Below are 12715 nucleotides of genomic sequence, written 5' to 3' on the forward strand. Positions count from 1 at the left end.
TTGTGAGAATATATGCCTGCTGTCCCTGGATAACACCTGTTACGGTAAGTAACTGTGCTTTATCCCAGGACAAGCAGGCATGATATTCTCACATGTGGGTGACCTCCAAGCCAACTAAAAAAGGGCAGGTGGGAGGATGGCAATTTAGGAAAACAGATTTTGCAAAACTGACTGGCCAAACCGGCCGTCACTCCTGGATAAAGAGTCCAGACAGTAATGAGAGGTGAACGTATGAACCGAAGACCAAGTGGCAGCCTTACATATGTCCTCCATAGGAGTGGATCGGAGGAAAGCCACTGAAGCTGCCATCGCTCGGACCTTATGCCCCGTGACTCGACCCGGGGGCGGAAGTCCAGCCTGAGCATAGCAAAAGGAAATGCAAGCAGCCAACCAGTTAGACAGAGTGCGCTTGGAAACCGGATGCCCTAATCGATTGGGATCGAAGGACAAAAACAATTGAGGAACCTTCCGATGAGACCTGGTGCGTTGAAGGTAATATGCCAACGCCCTCTTACAGTCAAGCGTGTGAAGCGCCGTCTCGCCAGGATGGGAGTGGGGCTTAGGAAAGAACACAGGAAGGACAATGGACTGATTGAGGTGGAAATCAGAAACAACTTTAGGTACAAACTTAGGATGGGTGCGGAGAACCACCTTGTCATGATGGAAGACAGTGAAAGGAGGGTCCGCAACCAAGGCTTGCAACTCCCCAATCCGCCTAGCGGAGGTGAGGGCAATCAGAAACACCACCTTCCAAGTCAGAAATTTCAAGAGAGACTTGTTGAGTGGCTCAAAAGGAGGTTTCATCAGTTGAGCCAAAACCACATTCAAATTCCACACGACTGAAGGAGGCTTAAGAGGGGGACAAACCCTGAGTAACCCTTTCATGAAGCGTGTCACCAAAGGATGGAGCGACAGAGGGCGGCCATCCAGATGTTGATGGAAGGCAGAAATAGCACTAAGATGAACACGCACCGAAGTGGTTTTCAGGCCAGAGTGCGACAGGTGGAATAAATAGTCCAAAACCGAGGACACCGGAACCGACACCGGATCCAGGTGAAAAGACGAACACCAGGTAGAGAACCTGGTCCATTTCTGCGAATAACAAAGCCTCGTCGAAATCTTGCGTGAGGCTTCCAATACCTCCCTCACCGATTGAGACAGATCAGGCGCAGTTAGGGAGCAAGAAACCAGGCTGTCAGGTGTAATGACTGCAGATTGGGATGTAACATGGATCCTTGACTCTGTGACAGCAGAGAAGGAAACACAGGCAGAAGAAGAGGCTCCCTGACACTGAGCTGAAGTAGTAGGGAGAACCAGTGCTGACGCGGCCACCGAGGTGCGATGAGAATCATCGTGGCCGTGGACGATTTCAGATGTACTAACGTTCGCATGATCAGAGGAAAAGGAGGGAACGCATACAGGAACCTCCCCTCCCAATCGAGAAGAAAGGCATCGGCCTCCAGACGGTCCCGCGAGTACGTCCGAGAACAATACAGGGGCAGTTTGTGGGTCTCCGGTGAGGCAAACAGATCCACCTGTGGCGTTCCCCAGCGAGCGAAAACCTCGCACAGAACTGCGGAGTGTAGAGTCCACTCGTGCGGTTGCAGAAGTCGACTGAGTTTGTCTGCCAAACAATTCAGTTCTCCTTGGATGTAGACCGCCCGAAGGAAGATGTTCCGGGAGACCGCCCACTCCCAAAGGCGAAGAGCCTCCGAGCAGAGGGGCCAAGAGCCCGTTCCACCCTGCTTGTTCACATAGTACATTGCCACTTGATTGTCCGTGCGGACGAGGACAACCTGATTCCGCACTATGTGAACGAATGCTCGGAGTGCTAGAAAGATGGCTCGAAGCTCTAGTACGTTGATGTGACACCGACGGTCCTCGGCAGACCACAGGCCCTGCGTGCGAAGACCGTCGATGTGGGCTCCCCACGCGTACTCCGAGGAGTCTGTGGTCAGAACCTTGCGAAACGGAGGGGTGAGAAACAGTAAACCCTTGGACAGATGTGAAGAGTTTGTCCACCAACGCAGCGATTTCCGCAAAAGCGGAGTCACCGCAATGAGGCGAGACACTGGATCGCACTCCTGACGCCACTGGGAAGCGAGGGTCCATTGTGGGATCCTCAGATGCAGCCTGGCAAACGGAGCGACGTGGACCGTCGACGCCATATGCCCGAGCAGTATCATCATGCGGTGGGCCGACACCATCGATAGTTGAGAAACCTGACGGCCCATCCGGACCAAGGCTTCCAACCGCTGGGGCGGGAGGTAGGAGCGCAGGCGCACCGTGTCCAGCACCGCGCCTATAAATTGAAGAGACTGAGCCGGGCACAACTGAGATTTTGGAAAGTTTATCTCGAACCCGAGGCTCTGCAGGAAGGCAATAGACCGTCGGGTCGCTGAGATAACCCCCTCCCTGGTCGGGGCTTTGATAAGCCAATCGTCCAGGTAAGGGAACACATGAAGTCCACGAGACCTCAGGGCTGCCGCAACCACCACCATGCACTTCGTGAAGACTCGTGGAGATGAAGCCAGGCCGAAGGGCAGGACCCTGTACTGTAGGTGCAAATCCCCCACCTGGAATCGTAAAAATCTTCGGAAGGCGGGATGCACCGGAACATGGGTGTATGCTTCCTTCAAGTCGAGGGAGCACATCCAGTCCCCCTCCTCCAAAAGAGGATATAAGACCGGGAGAGACAGCATTCGAAACTTCTCCCGGACCAGGAATTTGTTGAGCTTCCTGAGGTCCAGTATGGGGCGCAAGTCCCCGGTCTTTTTTGGAACCAAAAAGTAACGGGAGTAAAACCCCGTACCCCGCTGGTCCTGGGGGACCGGTTCGACCGCCCGAAGCACGTTCCTGCAGGTTTGGGTCCATGTCGAGGGTGCGAAGCCAGGCCAAGCGGCGCATGGCCACTGCGAAGGCCGACACCCTCGAAACCAGCTCAAATGCGTCATACACCGCATGAAATAGGTACAACCGCAATTGAGACAGGTTGGACATAAACTTATCGAATCCTGCTCTCTGGGAGTCCGGTAACGAGTCTCGATATTGAGGAAGGTCCTTCACCATGCCACGCAAATAGGAGGAAAAGGTGAAGGCGTAATTTAGAACCCTGGTGGCCATCAGGGAATTTGAATAGAGGCGACGGCCAAACTTGTCCAGGGTCCGCCCCTCCCTGCCGGGTGGAACCGCCGCAGAAACCCGTGAGGGCTGTGATTTCTTAAGGGCAGACTCCACCAGAAGAGACTGGTGGGAGAGCTGCGCCTTTTCGAACCCTTTAGGGGGCACCGTCCTATATTTCGCTTCCATTTTGGAAGGCACAGACGTGACTGTAAGAGGGTTTGACAAGTTCTTCAACCAGGTCTGCAGAAGGACTCTGTTGAGGGGGAGCCTAGGCACCTCTCTAGGAGGAGTGGGAAGGTCCTGTTCCTCCAAAAATTCTTTGGAGTATTGAGAACCGACCATCAGGTCTAACCCCAGGGCTCGGGCCATGTCCTGAACAAAGGAGGAAAATGAGGACGGCCTGGCCGGGGGAGACGGGGTTCTCGACCGCCCCACCGAGGAGAGGGGAGAGGCCTCATGGGAATAATGAGGATCCCTAACTGACCCCGAGTCCCAGGATCCCCTCTCCAAGGCCCTCGAGGGGGAAGGAGAAATTCTCCGCCTCGCAGAACCCTTGGGTGAGGACCCCGGGGTCCGGGGGACACTCTCCCACTTCCTCGGCGAGGCGGCACGGGAAGACTTCCCATGAGGTGATCGGAGGAGCCTCGGGTTGTCGAGGCGCAACTCCGACACCTGCAGCGCCTCGCCCCTGAGCGGCGAGGAACGATCGTGCCGAGGCGAGCCTCGCGGCCGCTTAGACTTCCTCGGTCGGCGCCTCGTCCGAGGTCGCGTCGAGGGCGAGGCGTCCCGGGAAGACCCCGAGGAAGAGGAGAAAAGACGGCGCACTCTGCGCAACTTTTCCTTGGGCCTCACACTCCGCTCAGGCGGCCCCCCCGAGGTCGAGGACATGGGCGGGGCCGAGACCGAGGTTAAGGGGGCCACAGTACCCGAGACCGAGGTCACCGAGGCCGGGGCTCCCGAAGTCGAGGAGAGACCGAAGGCGCCCCGGCTGAGGTCGAGGCCGCCGGAACCGCAGCCCGCTGCAACACTTCCAGGGCCCCCGTCAGCTCCGATGAAATCAGGGCTCGAAGGAGTTCCTGGAAGGCCGGAATCCCCACGAAGGTGGGGAGTTCCGAGTCCGGAGCACACTCCCTGGAGGGCGACCTCGGTCTCGAGTATTCCCTCGGGGTGTGCGAAGTCGAGGTCCGAGGCGGGGCCGGGGTCGACCCACCCGCCTTAGCCTGAGTAGAAGATGGCTTCTTTGCTGAAGGGGATGGAACAGAGGACTTACCCGAAGCCGGCTTCCCTGTAGACGCCTTCGAAGACGAGGGCCGAGGCGAAGCCGAGGCCCCCGAGGACGCCGAGGCCGAGGTCAAGGCCGGGGCCGAGGCCGAGGCCGACGTCGAGGCCTTAGGCGGCGTGTCGACGGCGAACAATTCCGCCATTCTGGCCTTACGGCGACGGAGGGCTCTGTTTTGGAAAGTAGCACAGCGATCACACGACGCTGTCGGATGATCCGGCCCAAGACAGACAATGCACCACCGGTGAGGGTCAGTGATGGAAAGTAACCTCTCACACCGGCTGCACTTTTTAAATCCCGTAACAGGACAGGACATCAACGAAGAAGAAGGCCGGGAACGACCGACGTCCCGCGTCCACGGCTTCCGGGAGCCCCCGGAGCCCAACGAAAAATAAAATATATATTTTTTTTTTTTTGAAAAGAAAAGAAACGAAAAGACAAGAAAGCAGCACCGCGAACTTATTCAAATAAAAGAACAACGAAACGCGGCAGCTAGAAGGCAATACACTGGAGCTCAGATCCACAGGGCTTTCTGGCTCCGCGGAAAAAATTGAACTGAGGACCACGAGGTGGGATGCGCCCTCTAGTGGGCGAGAAGGCATGCACATGCGTGGTGCAGTGTGCAAACTTGAAACTTCTAGCAAGTTTGCTTGAAAAGCTGTCCGCGCTGGGGCTCCGTAGATGACGTCACCCACATGTGAGAATATCATGCCTGCTTGTCCTGGGATAAACTACGCGGTGGCGGATTCAGAAAAAGCAGAACTACTAAATGAATATTTCTGCTCAGTCTTCACCTGCGAAGCACCGGGACACGGACCACAGTTGATGATAATACAAGACGTGGATGACCCGTTTCAGAATTTTGAGTTCACTCCTGGGGACGTCTACAACGAACTGGCAAGGCTAAAGGTAAACAAGGCCATGGGACCGGACAATTTACACCCAAGAGTGCTCAGAGAATTGAGAGATGTCCTGGCAGAACCGTTGGCGGTGCTCTTCAATCTCTCACTAAGTACGGGGAAAGTTCCGTTGGACTGGAAAACAGCCAACGTCGTTCCTCTACATAAAAAGGGTTGCAAGGCTGAGGCTGCGAACTATAGACCGGTAAGCCTCACCTCAATAGTGTGCAAACTCATGGAAACACTAATTAAGTACAAATTAGATACAATCCTGAACGAGGGTAATCTCCGGGATCCCAGCCAACATGGATTCACCAAGGGTAGGTCATGCCAGTCCAATCTAATAAGCTTCTTTGACTGGGTAACAAGAAGACTAGACTCAGGAGAGTCCTTGGACGTCGTGTACCTGGACTTCAGCAAAGCGTTTGACAGCGTCCCACACCGCAGGCTGCTGAACAAGATGAAATCTATGGGATTAGGAGAGACTCTAACTGCATGGGTTAAAGATTGGCTTAGTGGCAGACTTCAGAGGGTGGTGGTCAACGGTACCCTTTCTAAAATGTCGGAGGTGACCAGCGGAGTGCCACAGGGTTCGGTCCTGGGCCCACTCCTCTTCAACATATTCATTAGGGATCTGACTCAAGGGCTCCAAGGCAAGGTAACCTTATTCGCTGATGACGCCAAACTATGCAATGTAGTAAACGGCTGTAATCTTCAGGATGCTATGGAGCAAGACCTGCGTACTTTAGAAAGTTGGTCCTTGATCTGGCAGCTGGGCTTCAACGCCAAGAAATGTAAGGTCATGCATCTCGGCAACGGAAATCCTTGCAGAACTTACACCCTGAATGGAGAAACTTTAGCCAGGACTACGGCAGAACGAGACTTAGGAGTAATCATCAGTGCTGACATGAAAGCAGCCACTCAAGTGGAGAAGGCTTCATCTAAAGCACGGCAAATGATAGGTTGTATCAAGAGAAGCTTCGTCAACAGGAAACCTGAAGTCATGATGCCACTGTACAGAGCCATGGTGAGACCGCATCTGGAATACTGTGTTCAATTCTGGAGGCCACATTACCGTAAGGATGTGCTCAGAGTTGAATCGGTTCAGCGGATGGCCACCAGGATGGTCTCGGGGCTAAAGGGTCTCCCGTATGAAGAAAGACTGAGCAAATTGCAGCTCTACACTCTCGAGGAGCGTAGGGAGAGGGGAGACATGATTGAGACATTTAAGTACATCACGGGACGGGTAGAGGTGGAAGATGATATCTTTCTTCTCAGGGGACCCTCGACCACAAGAGGACATCCGCTCAAGCTCAGGGGAGGGAAGTTTCGTGGAGACACCAGGAAATACTTCTTCACGGAGAGAGTGATTGAGCATTGGAACGAGCTTCCAGTGCAGGTGGTCGAGGCACGCAGCATCTCAGACTTCAAGAACAAATGGGATACCTATGTGGGATCCCTACGAGGTCATGCCAAGGGATAGGGTCACTAGGACTGAATGAGCGGGTCAGTAGAGTGACAGTATAATTACAATTATTCTTTAGGGGGTCAGTAGACTTAAGAGGGTGGGTAAATAGTGTGGGCAGACTTGATGGGCTATGGCCCTTATCTGCCGTCATCTTTCTATGTTTCTATCTTCACAAAAAGCAAATTCGATCATGTTTCCTCACTTCTGTCAAAACTTCACTGGCTTCCGGTGATTTCTAGGATTCACTTTAAATGTACCTGCCTAATTTTCAAGATCCTACATGGCATTCTTCCTCCCCTAATCCCACTAATCTGGAATTCTTCGAGACCTGACACTATCAGATCCACCAACATACTCAAACTATCTTTCCCCTTGTTAAAAGACTTCATGTATGCAAGTAAATTAGGGAAATCCCTTTTCAAATTCACTGAGCTTTGGAACAACCTCCCTACCCCGCTGCGGACCTAGGCTCATTCCAATTATTCCGAAAGCATCTGGAAACCTGGCTTTTCTCCAAAACGTAAAGCTATCTATTGAAAATGTAAAGCTAGCTATCCTCTTCATAACCTCTAATTTCTTATTATATCCTTCCCTCATTTATTGAATTACCTGTAAACCATGCCGAGCTCTATCTTTATGGAAATGATGCGGTATACAAATTTAAGGTTTAGTTTAGGTTAGCAATAGTGATAGCCTCCACTATTTGCCCAATAGGGTCAAAGCAGTAGAGTGTTAGCATTGCTCTCCCATCTTTCAGGCTTTCATTCTCACCCAAAAGATCATCCCAATCTTATGGCTGAGACCTGACAACCTTAACCCAAAGGCTGAGAAGGATACATGTAGCATCTCACACATGCTCCAAGAACAAGTGACAGCTTTAATAATGGTATTTGAATGGAGGTTTCATGGTGTCTCAAATTTACATCATTATCAGGAAGATTTGGAAAGAGGCAATGTCAGTTTTATAAACTCATTACGATGCCTTTTCAAAGGGGGAGAGCAGTCCATTTAGGATTACCATAGGGCTCCAGGAAAAAAGTGGACACATTGAGCCATCTGGGTTTTACTTCTATTGAAAACAACTGGAAGTAAAAGCCAGACATCTCAATCCATCCATCCTGGAGCCCTATGGCAGGGCTGCCCAAGTCCGGTCCTCGAAATCTACTGGCAGGCCAGGTTTTCAGGATATCCACAATGAATATGCATGAGAGAGATTTGCCTGCACTGCCTTCTTGGTATGCAAATCTCTTTCTCATGCATGTTCATTGTGGATATCCTGAAAACCTGGCCTGCCAGTAGATCTCGAGGACCGGACTTGGGCAGCCCTGCCCTATGGTAACCCTATGTTCACTGACCATGGAAATCAACTTTTCAAAACCAGGGGCAATGCAAAACTCAACACAGCTGATTGAGTTTGCTTAATAATGGGGTGCTAAACCCCAATGGAAAATACCCCTCCCTGGACACTGTCAGAGAGTTTGCTTAATATTGGGGGTGCTCAAGCGCCCACAGAGCTGGCTCCTATGTACTGGGGGTATTCTCACGTACCCCCTGTACCCTCAGCGCTGGCACCAGGGGGTAGAGGAATTTTTTTTTTTTTGATTGGAGGGAACTCCCCACCCCAAATCTTTGGTTGCCGATAGTGTGAAAAACCATTGTTAGGGTGGTGGCCCCTAAGGTCGGTTTAACCTACGGGCCAGGTGCCTCACTAAAGGGCGCCAAAATCCTGGTCCAGCATTGAGGGGTGGGGTGGGGGGAGAATCTACATTTGGGCACCCTTTTAGTATTAGCAGCAGCCGAGCCCTGGGGTGTCGGTCCTCGAGGGCCGGGGGGGAGGGGTCAGGATTTCCCCCATGAATATGCATGCACTGCTTTCATGCTATGCTAATAGGTCTCATGCATATTCATGTCGGGAACCCCGACGTTTGGCCTCCGTGAGCCGCCAACTCTCTCGTCTGCTTCCCGGGACTGCTACCGCCCTCTGCGTCCGTTCCCAAAGCACGGACCGGCTCTCCCTCCCTTCCCTTCCCTTCCCCCGGTCCTACTTTCCAAATTCGTCGTTGACGTCGCCGGCGGCAACTCTTTTTAACTTCGGCTCTTCCGCATCCCGCCCTCCTTTCACGCGACTTCCGGCTGCCGGCGGGGCGCAAGCCGGAAGTAGGAAGGGCGGGGCGCAGCGATGGGAAGGAGCTTGTGTGCTGCAGTTGGGAAGGGAGGGTGAGGAAGAGAGAGAACGCGCACCGGGGTAGGGCGAGAGACTGGGTTGGGGAGGTGAATTTCAGAAAGAGAGATTGATACCAGGAAGAAGGGGGGGGGGACTGGGTTGGGTGGGGTGAATTTCAGAAAGAGAGAGAGAGATATACCAGGAAGGAAGGGGGAGAGACTGGGTTGGGGGGTGAATTTCAGAAAGAGAGAGAGATACCAGGAAGGAAGGGGGGAGAGACTGGGTTGGGTTGGGGGGTGAATTTCAGAAAGAGAGATACCAGGAAGGAAGGGGGGGGGGAGATTGGGCTGGGTTGAGGTGGGGAGGGACTGGGTTGGGGTGGGGGTGAGTTTCAGAAAGAGAGAGAGATACCAGGAAGGAAGGGAGCAGAGGTTGAGAAGCAGAGAGATAGGGGAAGGGGGGGGGGGTGGATGAGAGAGGAGAGATACAAGCAATTGCTGGTCCCAGTCATGGTCCCACACTCTTCCCGGATCCAAAGAAGGCTTTTCAGGAAGAGTTATTTGTGGCAATCCATTTCTGACTAGAAAGGGGCTGCTTCTGATTTCCAGCCTCCCACCAAAGGCAACTTGTTTGTCACTTACAGTTCTTCAACAACAGATGAATCCTCTTGCCTGTTGTCTTGGACTGCCTCCTTGTGGAGCACAGCTATAACATCACTAATGACTAATACCAGCAAATTTTCATTTTAAATCTTTTTATGCAAAAATAGACACCAGTATAGGTTTCTCTAAGAACCAATGAGATGCCAAATTCCACAGGGTCTTATGCAATCTCCTCCCTACACATTGTAATTCTTACATGCTGCTCTAACAAATAATCTTCCCGGAGTCAAATGTACAAAAACCCCTCTGCACAGTCAAAATTTCAGACCTTTATTTCAAGCATTCCCCAAAGAACCCCTCACATAAACAGAATGCTGATAAGTTGCATTGTTAAAACATCCAGTAACCTGTAAAATTTGCAAGACCTTAGTGAGGTAGAGAGTAGTGTAATAAGATTATATTAATAATTATAATATTAATAATTATATGTATGATACAGTCAGGACTAAAATGCAAATAATCAAGATGAACAACAAGGCCCTGATTCTTTAAAGTCCATCTAAACTTAGGCGCCTAACTTAATTAATAGGCTTAATCAGTGCCAATATTGGCACTCAACACCTCACAATCAGCTTTAATTGGACTTAATTGAAAGTAAAGCGCGTAACTCAAAAACCTCAATTCTATACAAAGTAGGTGCCTAGTCCAGGGCGCCTACACTAAAAGTGGGTGTGGTTAGGGGCGGATCACACGTGTCTTTTTGAGTTAGGCACTTAAGGCAAAGAAAACCCTGGCATAAATTGGGGATCCCTAAATGTGTGGACATTGAATGCCACCTAGGCAGGTTTAGGTGACGCTAAGCATGATTCTATAATGGGCTTCTAAATTTTATAGAATCGGTTCCTATATATTTATTTTAAAATTTTATATACTGCCTTTCAACAAAGCGGTTTCCATAAAAATGAACGTACATAATTATAAACATAAAACAGAATTACAATTCTAAAATCAAAGCTAAATTACAATACCATAAATTACAAAAAAAAAAAAAAAGAACAATACCATTCTCACCCAACAAACAGACAATACCCAGCCTAAAGTATCCTCCACGCAATCAATAACAAAGGCACTTAAGGGCAAATTCTATAAGAAGCGCCTAAAAGTTAGGCGCCTAATTAGACACCGTTCAGCGCGATTCAAGCAAAATTGGGTGCTGTTTAGTGAATCATGCCGAGCGGTACTTATTTGGGCACCTATTTTGGAGGCACCCAAGAATAGGCCAGCTCTAGGCACAACTAAAAGTTAGGCGCCCATGCGAGTGCTTAAGCACGCTTAAGAGCAGCGATTCTATAACAAGGCGCCTAACACAAAGCCACGCCTCACATGCATAGCGCCTATTTTTTTGAAGGCCACCTAAATTTTTAGAGGCGCCTTGTTACAGAATCGTTCTTTCTTGATAGGCGCCTAAGTTTCAATTATTGCTGATTAAAGAGCTTAATTGAGCTTGTTATTCAATTTAGATAGGCGCCTATCTAGATGGGTGCCTCCATAATAGGTACCTAACATGTGTCCTTTCCCTTCCCTTCCCTCATACCTTTTTAATTTTCCCGGCGCAAGCAGTATTACGAACTTGTTGCCCGCGTCGGTGTCGGTTCTCTCTGACATCACTTCTGGGTCCCTCGCCTAGGAAGTGATGTCAACGGGAAAGCCGACACGATGCGGGCAGCAAGTTTGTGACGCTGCTCATGCCGGGAAGATTAAAGAAGTACAAGGGAAGGTGGGCGTGCGTGCGGCAGGGGGAGTTGGGAAGGGGCAGGGGTGCCACTCACCCTTGCTATGCAATTGAATATACCCAAACAAATATATTCCATCTATACAAACCCAGCTGAAAACACAGTCAAGTCATCACATAGGTCACAAAGTACAGCCAGTCCAGTGCCTGCTGCAGCAAATGGCGCTTCAGCAATCTCTCGACTGAAATTATAGACAACCTTTCACACACAATGATAGAAATCGAAAAATGGACCACCAACTTCAAACTGAAACTAAACATAGAGAAAACAAAAGTCTTCTTGGCAAGCCCCAACGACAAAATAACGAGAACATCATTAAAAATAAACGACCACGAATATCCGATTTCCAAAACCATAAAAATTCTGGGTATCACACTAGACACGCACTTGACCATGGCTGACCACACAAACTTAACAGTGAAGAAATGCTTCTATACACTATGGAAGCTAAGGACTATTAAAAAATACTTTGACATAACATCCTTCAGGTTACTGGTACAATCGCTGATCCTATCCACCCTGGACTACTGCAACATCGTCTACCTGGGTATCCCACAAAAAAACAATAAAGAAACTGAGATTACTACAAAACACTGCAGTTCGCTTAATCTTCGGACTGAGAAAACAAACCACATTAGCCCATACTACAAAAAACTCCACTGGCTACCAATGGAAGTGCGAATACAGTTCAAATTTGCATGCATCTGCTTCAAACAAATCTGGGGCCTAGCACCTTCCTACCTGCAAACACACTTCACTCTACACAATCCCACACGAACAACCAGAAACAAAAACATCTTCGCCTATCCTAAAATCACTGGCTGCAAATACAAATCCTACCTTGACAGAACCTTCATGTTCCAAGCTAACAGACAACAATCCTGGCTTGGAAACTACATAAATAAAACCAGACAGACCTACAACTCATTCTGAAAATCAATCAAAACCACTCTGTTTTACAAATTCATCACCTAAACAGACCGATCTACGCTCACTATGCTTTTTCCCCCTACAATCCCGAAGCAATCTCTCATGCAATTCCCACCCCTCTTACATTCCCTCCCCTTACAACCCTTTTTCTTCTGTAACTTTCCCCTCATGCATTTGTAATTCGCTGAATGTCCAGCCTTCTTCAAAGTGAACCGCCTAGAAGTCGTCTGACTATGGCGGTATAGAAAAATAAAGTTATTATCATTATTATTATTCACGAGGCTAACTACTAAGAAAGCTCTTTGCCTCATCTCTTCAAGCCTCAATCGCAGCAAGTCAGGTGTGACCAATCCACAATGTCCATGCAGGAACATAAGGTTGTAAGACATTGCATACATAAAAAAGAGGAATCATGATGGACCAACAAAAGCAGCTTAAATTTAGCACAGAAGGCAAT

General features: G+C 49.9%; 1 protein-coding gene across 1 annotated transcript in view; it reads right to left on the reverse strand.

The window, feature by feature from the left end:
* PAFAH2 (platelet activating factor acetylhydrolase 2) overlaps positions 1-8938 on the reverse strand; it is a 55036-nt gene extending 46098 nt beyond the window's left edge. The window contains exon 1 of the mRNA XM_033955631.1: positions 8815-8938. The gene's annotated coding sequence lies outside the window, so the exon portion shown is untranslated. The remainder of the gene's footprint in view (positions 1-8814) is intronic.
* Positions 8939-12715: the final 3777 nt, after the last annotated feature.

The sequence above is a fragment of the Geotrypetes seraphini genome, chromosome 8 (assembly GCF_902459505.1).
Source record: "Geotrypetes seraphini chromosome 8, aGeoSer1.1, whole genome shotgun sequence".
Classification (NCBI taxonomy): domain Eukaryota; kingdom Metazoa; phylum Chordata; class Amphibia; order Gymnophiona; family Dermophiidae; genus Geotrypetes; species Geotrypetes seraphini.